Source organism: Haemorhous mexicanus, chromosome 7, assembly GCF_027477595.1.
Source record: "Haemorhous mexicanus isolate bHaeMex1 chromosome 7, bHaeMex1.pri, whole genome shotgun sequence".
NCBI classification, from domain to species: Eukaryota; Metazoa; Chordata; class Aves; order Passeriformes; family Fringillidae; genus Haemorhous; species Haemorhous mexicanus.
The window spans coordinates 11397016-11415782 of record NC_082347.1 but is presented as its reverse complement, the minus strand read 5'-3'; the positions used below and the strand labels follow the sequence as shown (position 1 = coordinate 11415782).

General features: G+C 40.9%; 1 long non-coding RNA gene across 50 annotated transcripts in view; it reads right to left on the bottom strand.

Annotated features, from left to right (window-relative positions):
• The window catches only part of LOC132329728 (uncharacterized), a 397002-nt gene that overhangs the window by 312050 nt on the left and 66185 nt on the right, over positions 1 to 18767 (bottom strand). The window contains exons 1-2 of one of the 50 annotated variants that reach the window (XR_009487142.1): positions 15425 to 15603; positions 15159 to 15309 (exon numbers count right to left, since the gene is read on the bottom strand). The exons of 48 other annotated variants lie outside the window; for them this stretch is intronic. This is a non-coding gene — a long non-coding RNA (uncharacterized LOC132329728). Of the gene's footprint in view, positions 1 to 3960; positions 4020 to 15158; positions 15310 to 15424; positions 15604 to 18767 lie in introns of those variants that run through there. One more of the 50 variants, XR_009487150.1, reaches the window with a different exon arrangement.

Sequence of the window (18767 nt, the reverse complement as noted above, 5' to 3'; positions counted from 1 at the left end):
TTCTTTCTTTTTTGGTACTTACTCTGTGCATGATCCCTTCTTGCCTGTATTTCCTAACTGTGTCTCTTAGACACCCAGCTCCTTCTGACCCAGCAACAACACATCCCATTGATCTCCTGCACCCTACAACCTAGAGCTCCAAAGATTCTCCTTCCTAATTTTGGGGTTGTCATTAATATGGACCATAACCCTCAAAAAAGGAAGTTTTACAAAGCAGAAATCAGCCATGAGGAGAAGTGAGAGGACAAATGTCAACGCTTAAATGAGTATTAGGAAGTGATTAACTTCATTGCATGCTAATAAAAGAAAGATCCTGCACCCCATAAAACAGAATCCATACCCCGAGGACTCCTTAGCAGCCTTGCCAGATGAGAATCAGTAATTACCTTGCAGAACAACACTCAAACTGATTTTATTTAAAATATAACCAGAGCAACAGCAGATTGGTAAAATAAGTGTATTACTTCTGCAAAAGATATTATGAAGTCCTGTGCCCCTTTTCTGGTGTGTGCTTTAGAAAAAAAAAATACTAATAATTTTTAAAAGTGTGTGAAACATGGAAAACATTGGAAATCATCACACTGAAACTTCTGAGAAGCTCAAGCTGTTTGACTTATTCAAGAACAGTCAGAGATTACTTGATTATGATTTACAACAGGTTTGAAACACATTATGACAGATTCCATGGGAAAATAACTTCAGATTAGGTACCTTTCCAGTCAAAAATAGCAGGAAAAGTTGAAACTGTGGGAGGCTGAAACTACCTGCAATCAGGAGGAAATTTTCTTAATGAGGATTAAAAATAAACACTAGAAAAACCACCTTATGTAAGTAAGTGGTTTGATTCTTTGATTTTTAGAGGATTCAAGACAGGATTCAATGTCCATACAATGAGACAGAGTTTTAATGTAGCAGCCACATGAAAATACCTGCCCTACTTAAAATCATTACAGAGAGGACCCGTCTTTAGCTGACCTGGGGGCAGGGCAGCAGTAGCACACAAACCTCAGCTTTACAGCCAGGCAGAAATGCACAGATGTTCAGGTATGGATTTGCCACCCAGCTGTTCCTTTTTGTCCACAGGCTCCTGATGCCTGGGCTGCATTCCCAAACTTAGTCTGGGCTAAAGGTGCCAAAGAGAGCCCTGTTAGGAGCTCCCCTCAGACAGGTGCTTAGTTCTGACAGATTTCCTGGGGGGGCAGGCAAATACAAATGAGGCTGACAATATCACAGGATCATAGAGAGTTTGGATTGGAAGGGATCTTAAAGCCATCCAGTTCCTCTGCCCTGCCATGAGCAGGGACACCATCCACCATTCCAGGCTGCTCCAAGCCCCAAAGTCCAACCTGGCCTTGGGCACTGCCAGGGATCCAGGGGCAGCCCCAGCTGCTCTGGGCACCCTGTGCCAGGGCCTGCCCACCCTGCTAGGGAACAATTCCTCCCCAATATCCCATCCATCCCTGCCCTCTGGCAGTGGGAAGCCATTCCCTGTGTCCTGTCCCTCCATCCCTTGTCCCCAGTCCGTTTCCAGCTCTCCTGGAGCCCCTTTAGGTCCTGGAAGGGGCTCTGAGCTCTCCCTGGAGCCTTCTCTGCTCCAGGTGAACCCACCCAGCTCTCCCAGCCTGGCTCCAGAGCAGAGGGGCTCCAGCCTTTGGTGCAACTCCATGACCTCCTCTGGACTCACGCCAACAGCTCCAGATCCTCCTGGGCTGGGGGCCAAGAGCAGATGGGATCTCACCTGAGTGGATAGAGGGGCAGAATGCCCTCCCAACCTGGTGTCTACAATGTGGGATCAGCCCAGGATGCAGCTGTCTTTGTGGACTGCAAGCACATCCATTCATCCTTCCCTATCCTGGACCACATTTTCTTGTGCTTTCTATAAGCTGGTTTGAAATTCTTGGTATTCTCAATGTCTTTCTACTGCCCATTAACCTGTATCACTTTGGATTGTAAGTTTTAATGGCTGCAGTTTAAGCAAATGGTTTGATTTTCATCTTGTTGCTGTAAGGGGATGAGAGAACGTCAGCAATTTCTCTGGGCAAACTTTCCCAAGTTGAGGAAATGCTGTGACATGCTGCAGACTATTAATTCTTCAGACAATAAAGAGGATATTATATCTAGTCTGCTAAACTACATGTACTCCTGTGTTCAGGGGAGTCCTGTATTTCCAACAGCCTGTCCCAGTCCAGCACACTGACCCCAGGCCCCAAAGACTGCTCCTTCCTTCTCCCAGTCTGTTCCAGTGTTGGCAGGGTGTGAAGCATTGCTCATGGGCAGAACCTCTGTTTGCACAATCCCCTGAGGAAATGTTCCCAGGTACATTCCCAAGTCAGATTAATGAATGATCTCACCATCCTGGAGAAATGCTATGGCTCCTGGCTCCTTGCAAACTTTCTCACTAGGCCCGTTACCCAGAATTTTACTGGAATACAGCTCAGCATATGTTCTGCCTGCAATGTTTTTGACCAGAACTGATATTTCAAATAGCTGTTATCTGTAACATGCCATCTGCACTGTCTTCAGGGTCACACAGCACTTCATCCCCTCCCTTAGCAGATAGATGTAATTTACATAAGGAATTTATGTCAGCTCTATATAAGCAGACTCAAATTCATATTTATACTCTTTGGAGCACTTTTGCCACTAGTATTTCACCTAAGAGAAATTCAATTTTCTGCAAGGAATCTAAATCCAAGGTTACCCTAAGAGTTAAACATGGTTTAAGCTAATTACTGGAGCTCAACATTCACACAGGGTAAATGCACCCATTGAAACAAAACTGTGCCAATTCACTGCAGCTGAACATCTGCCCATTTATTTAAACAAATGCTAAAGATAACTTTCCAATGTATCTAAAACTTCGGGAGAGGAGTAAACTAAGGATTAAATGTGGCTGCAAAACCTGAAAATGAGTTGCTATCCACGATTCCTCATCAAAACTGCTGGAGAGCAAACCTCTGGCTTTGAGTTTCAAGAACCCTTGGAGAGAAAATAAGCTTCCCAAGTAAGCCAGAGAAGGATAATTTTTGTTCTTAGGGTATAATAGGAGATGTAATATCATTATTAATATTGTAGAAAGATAAAGGAATAAATGTATATTGAGAATTGTAGGAGCAATAGAAATGCTCAAGTGTGAAAGATCTCAAGGACCTTTTTTGGCTCAGGGGTTTTACCTGGCACAGATCAGTCCCAAACTACTTTTCTCTGGCTATAGGAGCAAAGACCTGGATGTTCTTCTGAGTAAAAAGCATTTTTGTAAGTGGGAAAGTGGGGGGTTGTGTATAAAGCTGATGTTTCAGCTTTATTTCAATTTCAAATAAGATTCATCAACTTAGTATTTTTCCACTTTGCCCTTATCTACTGATGGCACCTTTAGAAGACCAGAGTTGATTCTGGCTACACATTCAGTACCACAAAATCCATAACATCCTTTAGGATTTCCTACAGTTACTTAACCACTGAACATACTGATTCTGAACACAGAAGTTCCCATCCAGTTAGGATGTGCCACAGCAAAAACCTCCTTATCTCAGTTGATAAAGTGCATTGAATAAGATGGCTGAACACATACAAACTTCTTCCAAAAAATAGGCCAGCAAATCTTTTTTTAAAGATTTTTTTTTTGTAAAAGGAAATATAGAAGATATATCACTGACACCTCTGAAACAAGAAACAATGTCCAAAAAAGTGAAATAACCTTGCAAACAAAATTTCAAGCAGAAATAATTCTTAACTGTAGGGCTGAACTATTTCCATATGGTGAATGTTAAAAGACCTGTGGAGATCAAATGCATAACCAGAAGTGCCTGCAGAAGGCAAACAAATTAAGTTAGTATTCTGGAGAAAACTGCAGAGAAATATGAAAAACCACTGCTCTAAGCTGTAGAATCATCAGCAAGGATGATCTAGGGTTTGAGCTTTGCTTCCACTGGGGCAAAAGGCTGAGGGAGGATGCTTTACCTGTTTGTAATCCAGTTACAGCACAGAGAGGGAAAGTGGGCTTCAGGGATTGCTTCCTCCTAGAAGCAATCAAATGAGGAAACACAATAAATACAATGTCAAACTTGTAGCTGTAACAGGTAGTGAGCTGCTGAAAATGACAGAAATGAGGAGCTGGATGCCATTTGCCAGTTTTAGTTTGAAAATATATCAGCTGCTGAAGTGTCTGGAGTCAAACATTCAAACAAAAGGTCTGGCAGAAGGGACTGGGTTCTGAGGGTGCCCCACCACAGCTTGGCTGTGCTCAGCACACAAACAAGCTCTCTGCCAAGCCAAGGGGTACGCCTGAAAAGGTGAAGCACAAGCTCTGCCCTGAGGCTTGCTTGGGGGCCAGTCTGGCCCCACTGCACACAGGCAGAGCTGCTCAGACACCCAGAGCAGCCCTGCATGGGAGGAAGGAGACTGATGGGCCACGGACACCACAAGGCCCAGCATTTCTTGTGATATTCAAAAGCAAAAAGCAGGACTTGATTCTCAGTACATCATGAAAGGGGCAGAGTCAGGCCTCCAGGGAAGTGTCTGAACTCTGCCTGTCCATGGCAGGAGAATCCCCAAAGACCTCAGCAGCCACAGCCCCAGGCACAAGGCAGACACAAAGGTGATTCAAGGTGCTCTGTCAACAGCAGCCATGACAAAGGACAGGTAAAAACTTCCCTAAAATCTGGCACTACAGGGAGTGCTGTGCTCCAGGGCACCCAGAAAAGCTTCAGGGCTGCTTGGGAATGAGAGGTGGGTCAATGCCCCAGACTGCTCCTGGCCAGCAGAGCACCACTCCTGCTACAGTACAGCTGGGCCAGGAAACCCTGAGCCATGGAAATGCCATAAAGGTTCTTTACATACATCTGCAAAGCATCACTGTGCCTGATGGATGAACTTACCTCTCTGCCCTTTCAGCTATCCAGAAGATAAGCTGCTAAATAATTTACTCTTGTAGAAACAACAGGAAGAAAACCCTGACAATCAAGAGCATTCTTAGTGACATAAACTTCTGTAAAGGACCCTTAGAAGCTACAAGCAAATTTGTTGTCTAAACTAAAATATCATACGCATGTAGATGGAAGCGATTTCTGGATTTACCAGGTTTTGAAAACATCAGTTTTATAAGGTAGCACAGCACTACTCTGTATGCTTACCTTTCCCTGTTCCATGACCTTTCTTCTAATCTCATGGCAAACAGCTCAAAGGAGTTTACTTTCCTAATGCTCTACTTGTTCTCTCTTAATTCCTAATCCAAAAATTTTAGCAGCCAAACAAGTTTAAACGATTGAATTTACAATGATGAACTTGCTTCATTTCTTCTTAGGAAAATTTGTTGCTCTGATAAAATTTTTCTCCTGGTTAAGATCACAGCAACACTATTTTCTTTAGAGTTGTGAGACACTATTTTCATGTATTACACAATGTTACTGCACCATAAGCTAAAAAGTTTTGTATGTGATCAGATATTTCCCTTTTTTTTTCCCCCAGCACAAATTATCAGAAATTTTCAGATCTTTAAGTAACAGAAGCATTCAGCAAGTGTAAAGTTGTCTGGGAACTGAGAGTTCAGTGCAACATAATGTGGGTAATAATTGGCTTTATGGAGGTGGAAAAACAAGCTTTTGTTAAGGGATTTTAATGTTGGCACATACTTGGCATGCAAATAGAAATTAATGCACATTGTTAATTTCTCTGCCTCACCAATTGCTCCATGTTATTAAATCTTTCCCATTAAACAGACTCTGGCAGGCTTCTGAAAGTACTTCCATCCAAGGAAACTGTTATTAGATGGGTATTCTTGAGCAGGTTCCAGCAACATCTCAGCAACATTGGCAGTTCCAGAATATTTATGAGCACGTAACAACTCCGTGTTGGATGCAGCTCCCGGTGCAATTAACATCCTCAGAACAGAAATTAAAATTGCAAAAGGTACCACTGCACTGCTCAAGTGAAACCAGAACTCATACAGGTACGTCTGAAAAATCCCTTTTTCCTTCAGACACTCCTCTCCACAGAAGAACGTCAGTGACCAGGAGGAAAGGTGACTTTATAGTTATAAAATATCATTGTATTTCAGAGTCATGGTCCTGCACATCACAGAGGTGATGTCAAATGGAGCTTCTGGAATGCCATGCCAGCACTGCAGGGACACTGCCCTGGCTCCAGTGGCAAGGAATGGCTTTTCCTGCTGCAGGTACATTCAGCACCATGCCCAGGGCTGTGTGCATGGGCTGGAAGGAGAAGGAAATGTTTGTGTTTGGGGAAACACTGCAATGGCAAATTGTCCCTTAGATCTGTGTCATAAACAAATGCTGAAGGCAGAAATCTCTCTGATTGCTTGCTACAAAGCACTGGATATAACTCTATAGCCCATGCATGTGCCATAACCACACACAGCTCCTGGACTGCTCCTGGTGGGAAGGAAATGTCCCTGTGCAGGGCATGCACAGAAGGGTGGGGAGGTCAGAGAGATGGCAGAGCTGGGCCTGCTGAGCCTGAGGAGCAGCAGGAGGAGAGGACACTTCCCCAGCTCTGTGAGGTGACAGGCTTCAGGAATGAGCAGCTCTCCATGCCCAGGATGGATGGGACATGAGCAGGGAAGGGCCACGGGTACAGCTGCACAAGAATAGACAGATGCAAGGCAAAAGGAATAAAACACCTACAAAATTTCTAACATTAAGGACAGCAGAAGAATTCCCTTTGCCCAGAGGCAGTGGGTGGGAAGGAATAACTGTTTTGATCACTGATTTTATCTCCTTTTTGTGACCACCACACTGTGCAGTGATGTGCTGAAGCCTAAGCAGCAAGCCCCAGCCAGAGTGCCCATGAATCCTGGGCACTGTGTAATTAACACTATCAGTATTAATTAGCCAAAATGAGATGCCAAAGATGCTTTTGCTAGCTCTGTACAACCTTGTGTAGTTATCTACAAGAAATGTATCATTTTAAGAAACTTTCCCAACTGACATGAATAGAGGCTTGTTTGTAGGGTATTTTAGGGGAAAACCCTCCCAGCTGAGGCCTGGGCCCTGGCTGGTTGGGAAGTGTGCCATCAGATCCACAAGTTTCTGTGCTAAAAATATAATCAGGTCACTTCAACTTCCTAATTTTGGCCTATAAAAGCTGGACCCACTTTCAGGGTGAATTAGGAGACCTCACCTATGGGTGGACACACTGTGCAAGATTTTCCCAATTGCTGGGAAGGGTTCTCAGGTCCTCGCTGCAAAATGGGGCTCCCCAGAGAACATGGACTCTGGATCACGATGGAGTGTTTGGACAATTGGTGATGTATCTTTCTTACACCCTATTCTTTCCTTTCTCTCATATAGCAATGATTAGGGGCATTACCTTGTTTGCTTTTGCTTGTTGCTAAAGCCAAGCACATGGTTTTATTCAATGTATCATTTTAGTTTTGAGTTGCCTTTATATTCATAGCAAAATAAGATAATTCTTTCCATTGGTGTCTGTGTTCTCTAAATCACCCCTGTCTATTGGCAGAACAGCAGGTTGTTGGCTGTTTGTAGTTTGCTAGATGGTAGCTTTTCCTCCTCTCTTCCCTTGATTTAAAAGGTCACCTCAGACACAGTGTCCCAACATTTTCCCTGTTCTCCTTAGGTTTAGTTTTGTTACTACTTTTTAAACAACATTCAATTATTTGGCCACAAGCACCAAATTCATTGACTAGACACCTGGTAATCCTTTCCATACATATTTTTCTATGAGTCCACAAAATGATTACAGATGTTAAAGATTCTAAAAGTCAAATAAAGAAATCAGTTCTCAGTATCTGATGAGAAGGGTTAGAGTAGTTATTGCCTTTGCTCAGCACTGCAGCTGATTCATGACTATTTATTCAGACTGTGAGATGTTTTATGAAATTAGCTTTATCTTTGTGTTATCATGCAAACCTTTTCATTTGTATACAAAGCATTTCCAAAACACTTTTCATTAGTTCCTCACAGCCCATTATTTCCTGCATGATTAATGAGAGTTACATAAAAATGGTGTTTTCCCCAAAGCAGACGTGCTTTACTTTGCTCTCTTACTATCAAAAGACTATTGCCTTTAAAGCAGCTCTTTAATGCAATCACACAAAGGTGGCATTCAGTATGCTTTCACACAATTCTTTAGTGTTATGAATCTGAGGGAGGGCTGTATAGGCTATACTAAGCCAATTTTCATAGGAAATGACAAAAAACAAAATACAAGGAAAAGAGGCAAAAGCTGTGATAGACAAGGAGTGACAGGAGCAGCTTCTTCCTAGGCTACATTCTGTCCATTTGCTGTCTTACACACGTCAAAGGACTAGTGGAAGGAGAAGCAGTTTTGCCCAACTGCTAACAGTACTTTTCCAAAATTAATGCCCTTTCTAAGAAAAAAAAAAAAAAACCTGATTTTATGTATTGCTAGCTGCAGGTATGAATCAAGAATCCTGTTTCAAGACCACACCACCTCTCAGGCAAATCATCTGTCAGTAAGGTCCAGAGAAGTCCCTGGAATGACACTGCCCTGAAGGAAAGGAAAAGTAAACTTTATCTACACCTCTCAAGCTGTTTATTCCTGACCCAGACAGCTCAGGCAAGATGACAGATAAAAATCCAGCACAGTCTTGCAGCTACAGTACCAATTTCAATGTATAGCTCTGTACTAGCAGAGCTTGCAAATGAAAAGGTAACCAGTAACACTTCATGCCATGGATAAAAACAGAAAACAATGGGAAAAAAACCACAGAGTAACTGTGAAAAAAATAAACATTTCAGAATTAAAGACATGTAAAGGAGAAGTTGTATAACTGTTGTCACCCATTCAAACCCCTACAACTTGGCTGATACTTTCAGTGAAAGTGATTATCCTAAAACAAAAAAAAAAAAGTCATTCACTACTCTGGGAACAAGTCACTCTCTCATGGGATAAGAGTTATAATTATTATTTCATAATTTTATATAGAAGCCCAAAGAAAATGAGAGCAGTGGGTCAGGGTGTGCAGTGTTGAGGGAGTGAAGGCTGCTTTCTTTGTGAGAACTGGAGACTCACAAGGATTTTCAGCTGTTTTCCTTTTACATGGTTTGCCTTTAGCTTCCTGGGGCAGGTTTGTAAAGGACACAGCTAATTTGGAACATCAGAGACTTCCTGAAATTGCCTCTTGACTTCAGTCAATAAGGAGCTATTATTTACAGGAATTTTTGTTCCTTTTCAGCCACCAAGAACTTTGCTCAAATTTCACTTCTCATCTACAACAAAGCTGCTGGGACTGAGTTTCAGGATGAGAAATAAAAGGAAATAAGTTAAAAACATCATGCTTATTGACAAGCATGAAAAAAGAAAAGTAGCAGCATGATTTAGAACTCTATATTTTATATATAAAATATCTATGAAATATTTTCTTGCTATTTTTTTAAAACTGCAGGACAAGGAAAAGTATGGTATAATAGATGGTATAATATATAATATAAATTTGAAATATATGATATAATATATAATATAAATACTATAAACAACTGAACAGAGCCCGGGGGACCACAGCAGATTTAGAGGTGAATGGTAAGACTTTCAGAGGTAAAATTAACCCTTCACCTGCAGCAAGCAGCAGAAAAAAAACCCTATCTTTTTATTCAGGAAATTGAGTGATTTCTGTACTAAGTCCTTGATCTGTCCCACAGGATGAAAAATCCCCAGCCTTGACCAAGCCATTAACCCAATGTGGAGAAAGGTGGGCTGGAACCAGGGGGCAGAGCTGGCTCCTCCCTGGCTGGAGGAGGAGCTGGCACAGAAGGGAGCTCCGAGGGAGGCACTGGTTTGTGCTGAGGCTTTGGAAAGGGTCAGGTGTAATCACAAGGCAGCCCAAGAAACAAAGGCATAGAAGAAGAAAGAAGAAATTTCATGAAGAAAACACATCCTGAGCCTCAGCTGAATAAGCCAGCCCTGTGCTAACACCTGCCTTCTGCCCTGCCAATTTGACAGAAAAGCAACATCAACATTGACATTCACCTGCTTATTTTATCATGTTCTTTCAGGAAGTCCCTCTTGCTCTATTTTTAGGAGCTATTAGAGTCCGTGACGTGCAAAATTCTCCAGCCTGGCCTAAAATTGTCCTCTGGCACCCTTTCTTACTGCTGGAATTGGCTGTGGTTTTGGGTTTTTTTTTAGCTCAAGCATCAGTCTGTCATATCCCATTTACTTTGCCTTTCATGTGCAGACACAGAGCCCCAGACAGCTGGGGGCCCTTTGGGAGAGATCTCCTCTGACAGGAAAAGCTCCAGGCAGAGCACTGAATTTCTCCTTAAAAACACAAAACAAGAGAGAAACAGATTCATTTCTTCTAGGTAATGTCAGGCTGCAGAACTTCTTTGACTGTATTTACAACACATGAATGTAAATAACCACGTTCAACACTGTTTTCACTTTGCAAAAAGTGAACTCAGTAAGACCACTGAAGCCTTAATTTGGGCACTAAAATGCAAATTTCAGCACATCTCTTATGATATTTTCACTATCTCAGGGGATTATCTGCCTCCCTTTTGGGCCTCTGGCAGGTTTTGAGATGTCAGTGTGGAAGCAGCACATCATAAATCCCTCCCCAGGGCAGAGACCCACTCCAACCTTATGCTGCCAAGGAAGATGTTTGGAAATTTATGCTTTCAAGTACTAAAAATTGGTTCATTCCTAGGAGATAAAGCTTTGTTATTTGTGGCATAATGTACCTCTAGTTTTGAAATTACCTATAGAAACTGTAAGTTAGAAAACACATTAACTTTTCAGACTTATGGGTGAGGAAAAAGAAAAACAAACTAAAATCCAAACCAAAAATTCTGGCAAAGGAGGAAATAATGCATGAGCCACTTACAAAGCCATGTGCCTACAATGTCTGATGCCAGACTACCACAGGGAATTCATTTAGCCAAGTCTGACAAAGAGCAAACATTTACCATGTCAAGTTCTATCCATGTGATATTTACCAATATAAAAATTAATTACAAGTTGTCAAATTATCCTACATTTCCAGCAGTAAATCCTTCCTCCACAGTTAATGGCTCTAAGTAAAAGAGTGCACATGTTCAACCAGAGATGCTCCTGAGTCTGACTTCCTCCTGGATTATTGCTCCAGAACTGTTCTTCATCTGTGCTTCCATTCCACTGGCAGCATTCTCCTAGTGCACAATTCTATTAAAAATAATGGTTTAGAGCATCAATAATATATTAAAGATGGCCTCCTCAACATGGCTGGGGTGACAGCATAATAAAATGCATCATTCTTTGAACATTTGCAGACATGCTTCTCACAGTTAATGATGTGGCACAACTCCATCATCAAGAAATGAGGGAAACAGAAATTGAAACCAAAGATAAAAACAAAGAGAAAGCAAAAAGAAAAGCTTTAAACTGGGCCCAGAAATAGTGCAAAGGATTCTAAAGTGTAGGGGCTGCTTAACTCCATACCCATACCCAAGCAGGGAGCAGGCTGCTAAACAGGAGATTCAGGTTTGTCATGGTAGACACCTTAACAAGAAGTTTGGCCTCAATCTTCACTTTAAAATCTATTTGGTAGCTTAACAGTATCTAAGGATCTGTATCATGGAGAGCAGAGGACTTACCTCCCTAAGGTCCCTAAGTTTCACCATCCCAAAATGAACCAGTAAGACTGAGTCACATACTTCAACTTCCTAAATTGTCAATGGACAGGGACAGGAGCCTCCAGAAAGACACACTGTATTTCTGAGCTCTATGAAGGTGGAATTACTGACTGGAATATTACACTCTCTGAAACAAAGAGATTTCTCAGTATCACCAGAGAATCATTAATGTGTTATTTTATGACTAATAAACACCCATTTCCCATCTAGGCACACTAATTGAAAACTTTAATTGACATTTCAAAGCCTGCAGTTCCTTCACTTCACACTGTGAGTGAAACTACAGTTGCATACACAAAATGGGCATTTTCCTAGATCTGTTAATTAAGTAATGATTGCACAGAGTAAATGCTTATTCCCACTAAACTACATGACACTTTTTCACTTTCTCCTCTGGTAATATTTAATGTCATTTTTATTAAGTCAATTGACAGAACATTGACTTCTCTTCACTCTGCTGTCCTTAAGCTTCTCTGTACTCCAGCTTTCCCTCCCAAAGGCAGCTCTGAGGAGGAGCCTGCAACAGTGCCCCTCCCAAAAGGCAGCTCTTCCAGTGAGCACTGTGCATGAGTGTCCCCTCCTGGAGCACTGGCCTCATCAGCCACACAGCAGAAGCAGTGGACTCCCAGATATGCTGCAAGGAAGGAATTACACTGTGGAAATTGGCAGTGGGCATCACCCACACCAAGAGGAAAAGTCCTTTTCCTACTAACAGAGCCAGGAATGAAACAAATCAAAGGACCAGCCTAATTCAACACTGTAATTTCTGGTTTAATTCCTTTTCTATTCTGATTCCAGAGTTTCCATTCAGGTAGCAATAAAGAAAACTTTTAAAATCTGTTTATTTTCAACAGGTGATAAAACTTGTTATTCATTAACTTCTACAGTCTGATAGTAATCAGGTGCCTCCAATTTTGGCATCCAAGAGCAAGGAATTCCATCTTGGAAAGCAACAGAATTATCTCTATTTAGAAAATTCAAATTACGAAAACCCTACCTTTAGGTCATCTAAAATTGCAAATTATTTTTGAATTTTTTCATAAAAGGAGCTTCATGCAAATATATACTAGGTGGAGCTAGTAGCAATCGATGATGCAGCTGGATTAAGATGCTCAAAAGACCTTTTTGAAATTACTAAACATGTTAATGATTCATGTCAGTGTATCTGAAATGTTTTGTGTCGGGTATTGTTGGAGATTTGACTGGCACTAGATTCATACATATGCAAGAATGAGGAAATCTCAAATATTCCTACAGTGGAATAAAGAGCTATGGCTAAACAGTCCTTTACTGATATTAAAAGGAAATGCAAGCCTGGGTCCAGTTACAATCCTCAGGTAAAACAGAGATTTCACTGTTCCAAAGAGACCATCTCCTCTTTTTATCAAGCTGTGTTAGAAATTCCTTACACCTTGCACATGACTATTTCATTTGTTAGGGTTTCATGTCAGTATTCCATTCATAGATCTCAGTATTCCAAAAGCAACAGAGACTGCATTGCATACATTTAGCTTTGCACCACAGCAAGGATCTGATAGCGCTGTTTAGTCACATTTACTTGAACTAATTTAACCTGGATTTCCAGGGTTGTGTTTAAGCACCAGAAATCACCTTGGACAGACTGTGTGATGAGGATTAGCACTGCAGCACTTCAGAGAGCATTTCCTTTGGAAGAAGACAGAGACAAGAGAGAAATACTGTTCTAAAACTCCCAAAAATAATGAGCATGGGACCAGAGTTTACAATTTGCTATCTTTCTTAGGTTCAAAGAATGAGATATGAGATTGCTCTTCAGTTCTTCCATTTGTAAGAGCAGGCCTGTAAGCTGTGTGGTTTTATCCAAGCACCTGATGTTCAGCTGTATGTGACTTACAGTGATAAAAAGAGCCATTAGCTTTTAATACAGTTTGTTCTTCCTGAGAGTTTCAGCTGAAAACTCCTACAATACAAGAGATAACTGCATGATGATGACTTGGTAGCTCCAATATATCTTTTTAGAGTAGAATATCAAACAATGAGTTAAAATTCAAGAGTGTATTCAGACCCATTTTAATTTCAAGATAGATCTCACAAAATTTTGTCAGCATAAGGGTACAGAGAAGATGTAGCTCAGCCACTTTTTCCACACAAAAACACAATTGCCTTTTCTCCTTTTGTTGTCTGTAACAGCAGAAGTTGTGCTATAAAGCAAAAAAATACAACTCTGCCTCTGGACTCCTGGAAAAGCTGAAACTGCTGAGCCAGCTTGAGCCCAGCCATCATGGTCGAGCTCCCCAGGGACACTCCACACATGTGTGCTCAGTAAATCCCAGTGCACAGGCTGCTCCCACCTCCAGAAAACATAAAGCAAGGCCCTATCCTCATGCTCTAAGTTCACACACTTGTTTTAATAGATAAGTACGTAAGAAACAATAAGAAACCTGCCAAGGGAAAAAATCTGGAAGAAAAGTCAATAAAACCAATATCAAAACTAGTCTGCAAACATGACTGGCTTGAATGACTACCAAAAAAATTATTATAGGACCTACTTGTATAAAACAATTAGGTTGGGATGCACATGGATCACTGTTTAAAAATGTGGACACGTATTTTGGCTGTGGATATTTTTAATGCAAACATTAGTAAAACATGCTACAACTTACATGCTGTGCATGCTGTGCAGCCACAAGGTCCTTTCCCTCCAAAAATATCCTTACCTGTAACATTCACTGGGATCTCCTAAAGAGCCAGAATAAATACAAACATATACATTTCCTGAAATAAATCTTATTACATCTGTACTGCTGAAGTTTTGCAGAAATCAGTCACAAGAGAGCTGCCAAGCAGAAGAGTGCCTGGCTGCCCAGGCTCTAACTGAATTCTTTTTCAAAATACCTCACTCTTTGAAGGGCTACAAATTGTATTCAAATTCTCAAAGGAAGAGGATTTTTTTGAAAGATTCCTGTTGTTCTGCAGATCCAGAATTAGGGAAGGACTCCTCTCTTTCTGAGCTGTTTTTTTTTCCCTCTCAGGATCGTATGAGATTGTGAATAATAACAGGGGGAAGTGAGAAATAAATGTGATATTTCAAATTTTCAAAGTGAGGTTTGATTTTAATTTTCTCTATGGATTTATAGAGCAATTTTCATGAGTCAGATTTCATTTAACTTCCTAACAGGATTATAGTATATCACAAGGTATTCCCTTGCAATATCAAGTAACAAATTAATCCTTCCATTACTTCCCTGTCCTATTTATGACTGTGTATTCAAAGTATCTGTGGTGTCCTACATCAAAACAGAGCCAAAATTGCATCTGACAGAACCCAGCAGTTTGTGAAAGAAAGGCAGAATCTAATACCCAAGATCCCAAGGTGATGGGCAGAATCAGTGTTGTAGCTTTAATGCCTCATTTAAAAGTATTTCATCTTCTAAAATTTGCTACTTTGTAAAGAAATCAATTCAATTTACATTCTGCTTTAAAATAATTATTTCATCACTAATTAACAACTTACAAATGTCTACTGACTTGCTAAGAAATTTATCATAGTCTCCATAACAATCTACTCACAATATTTTGTCCTTCCTCAAGATCCACATCTACTCCCATCTTACTGCTGTTTCCCTGGGTTGTCAATTGGTTCAGTCACGTGTTCTTCCATACCACTTTTCCTTTAGTCCTTTCCCTATCCAGAAACATGCTGCAAGGAAGAAGCAAGAAGCTGCAGGAAAAGCAAATTAAATTATTAAATTGTTAAAACAGTGCAGCTTTAGAGAGCTGAAGAGCAAGCCCAATAAAATAAACAGCTATGATACAAATTTGCTGGGAGCCCTTACATTTTCTGAGCACTGCATGTATGCAGCCATCACGAATGAAGATTAATCCTATGATTTTTGGGATCACCTGAGCCTCCAGTATGTTCCTGCAGTTTTTCTCTCCAGTTGGCTGGAAGAGCACCTTGAGTGAAAACCTCTGTTTATCTCCACAAAATGGAGAGCTTGAGAACAGAAAAAATACCCTGTAAGGACAAAGACAGAAGGAGAAAGGAGGTGATGACTGTGTGCTCCTCAGGCCACATTGCCACAGGTCCTGTGCCAGGTGGGCTCCATCTCAAGTGTCCCCATCTCAAGGCAATTGCACACACACAGAGCTTTCCACAAAGAGTGAAACCCTGCCTGCATTTAGGGCCTCAAACAATCACCACACATTTTTCAGTGGGCAGAAAGAAAAATATCTGCAACTTGTCACTGGCAGTGACTTTCAGCTTGATCCTATACCCTTGGAGATGATCTGCCTTGTACATGAGAAGCCTACATTAACAGAAATGACCTAAAAACCCGGGGACTGGGGAAGCATTCAGGCTGGCAGCAAATGTGGAGAAAGAGCTACAGTTTTAGAAGAATCATGACATCCTAAGACTATGACAAACAGGCATCCTTAAGCATGGTCTCACTATCATGAGCTGGGAATCATTCCCATCACCTTCTCCTTAAAATTCCTTTGCTCAAGGTAGGATGGGGTAAGTTCTGTGTATCTTGCAGAACTGAACCAATATTTTTCTTATCACCAGGTACTTGTACTGTATTTTCCCCTTAGATTTAATAAAAATAGCCTTGAAGGACAAATTTTTATTCCTCTCAAAATTATCCAGAGTCTTGGAGCTTCCTAAGCTTCTAAAAAACTTGAGGATTTTCTCCCTTTCCTCTCAACATTCACTTAGAATTCCACCTGCTGAAAAAAATTCCTATCAGTGCACAGGGCAATGCCAGCAGACAGTGTCAAGCTGCTGCAGCTCATCTCCCCCTGGGGACATTAAATATGCCAATCAAACAGAAAAACTGCCTGGAAAATTCCAGGAAGTCTTAAATGGGATTCCTTCCCTTTGCTTGCATAGTATTTTCCTGATAAACCTTTTGCACAAGAGCACACAGAGCTGTGCATCATCACAATAATTATACCAGAAAAAGTGCACATGGTGAACACAGGAACATACTGGATGGTCTCTGGAACAATACAGAAAAGCAGATTTCCCCCTCCCCCCCCACACATAAAGAAAACATTTCTGACAAAATGATGTTAAAAGAAAATTGTTGTGGGGTTTTCACATCAGGGACAGCTACAGTGCTGAAAGACAGTGACTGGTAATTGGGGGAGTTGAAAGCAGGATGTTTGTCACAATTTTTCTTCCCAAACAACCACAGGTTTTCAAAAAGCTGTTTTTGAAAAGCTCTGTACAGATAGCTGCTTAGCCATGAAAACCACAGCTATTCTCTATTTCCTGATGGACCGAGCTTCTCTGACACCCCACTGGGCCCTTCCCACCTCGGGCTCTTTCCAAACCCACTGTTTGATTTCTCTTGCTGGCAGGCACTTTCACCCCACGTTCGGGTGGTTCTGTTATTCTGGACTTTCTACTCAAAACTTGTCTCTCAATCTGAAAGAGCCAATGAACCCAAACTCATTCTTCCATTGGTAATCTGCTGCTGATGGGAGCTTGCTGTGAACCACTCCTTTCCCTCTGGGCCATTTGTCTTCATTTCCTCAGGGTGAAATTAACTGATAAGCCATTGCAGAATTGGGTCACTGTGAAATCTCTCTAAGTTATCATAATGTAGGTCTAAATTCCACTTGGGTTTTCTCCTTAGCTACCCAAACTGGCAATTTCAAGCACACAAGGATCAGAGTTACCTCTGATCCACAAGGGGAAAGTCAGTGGGGGCTCTGTCTCTACATTACATGATTGCTTAAATCCAATGTGAAGTTGTTTTCGGTGGGAAACAAAATGATTTAGTGTTTCGAAAGCCAAGAACTTGCCTGGAGAGGATTTGTAGCCATTTGTCTCTTCCTCCTTCTATTTGTGTTACCATATGATCCTCACTCATTTGTCTTCCTGGGCAGTCTTCCATGTGCAGCATGCAGAACCTTAGGCATTATAAAATCCTGGCAAGTATTTCAGAAATTTGTATATTTATAAATATTTCAATCTAAATTACCTTTAAGATCCATAGCACAAGCCTTCTTTCCTCACCTGGAGCTTGCACTTGGCCCAGATGAACATGCTGCAATCACATAGCTGTTCTTCAAGGTTTGAAATGTTTGAATTTTCATTCCTTTAACACAGAGTTATACCCACCCTTATAGTTTAAAAGTAATTGTTTCACTATTCGCCCATATTGTCTATTTTGCTCCTTCCCTCCAAATTTTCATTTCTCCACTACTTGCAAAGCTTCTGTGCCCTTGTAAACTGGCATTTACATTAAAGTAATAAAGGATCACTGCAATAAAATATTTTAGACAGCATTAGGAATTAGGTAATATTTTTTCTCCCAAAAAATCAAAAATCGTCACTTCCTCAAAGTGCAATTTCACATTTTTTAAAAAGATTTTCCCTGCAAAAGAGGCCAAGAACTTGGCTGTGCTGCAGAGCCTTTTGATATTACTTCACAACAGGTTGTTTGGGTTTCCAAGCACATTTTTAGTTTGTTAATAGTTGTTTGGGCATAAGGCTTTATTGATTTATAGAGTCACAGCCATTTTTCCTGTCTCTGATGTTTACAACAACAAGGTGGAAAACAATGCTGGTTTTGCAGAAACAGCACAAGCTTAGAGCAGCTGAGGCAAGATATTATTCTCTGGGAAGGAACAAGGGAAAAGAAGGAAACCTCTTCTAGGGAAAAACAACTGCACAGGTTAGGGAACACATGAGGATACTTCAGTCAATATTTATCTCTCAGATCAATAAACCTTGATGTTCATTTCAGTGAAATCAATATCTGCTTAATTTAAGTGTTGTTGTTCCTTGACTCCATCTACTTCTCCCTGTTTCCAAGATCTCTTCTCAGTGCTTAAGATTTCAAACTCGATAATCCAACTGATTTTTGCATTTCCAGAATTTTCAACATGGGCTCAAAACAACAATAAAACAAAACAAAAAAACAACCCAAGATAAAACTAAAAACCACAAACAAACAAAAAACTCAACAAAACTAAAACTTCACTGAACACTGGAGACAAGTAGATTTTTTCCCTAAATCTCAATCTTTAGCTAAGCCACGGGAAAAGCAAGGGGTCCTGAGAAAGAGGTTGTACAGCCAAAAGGGGCAAGAGGATTAGAAAAAGTGTTGGCATCCTTGCTAGTATCTCACAGGTGCTGAAAAAAGGTGTTTTATCTGCTAATAT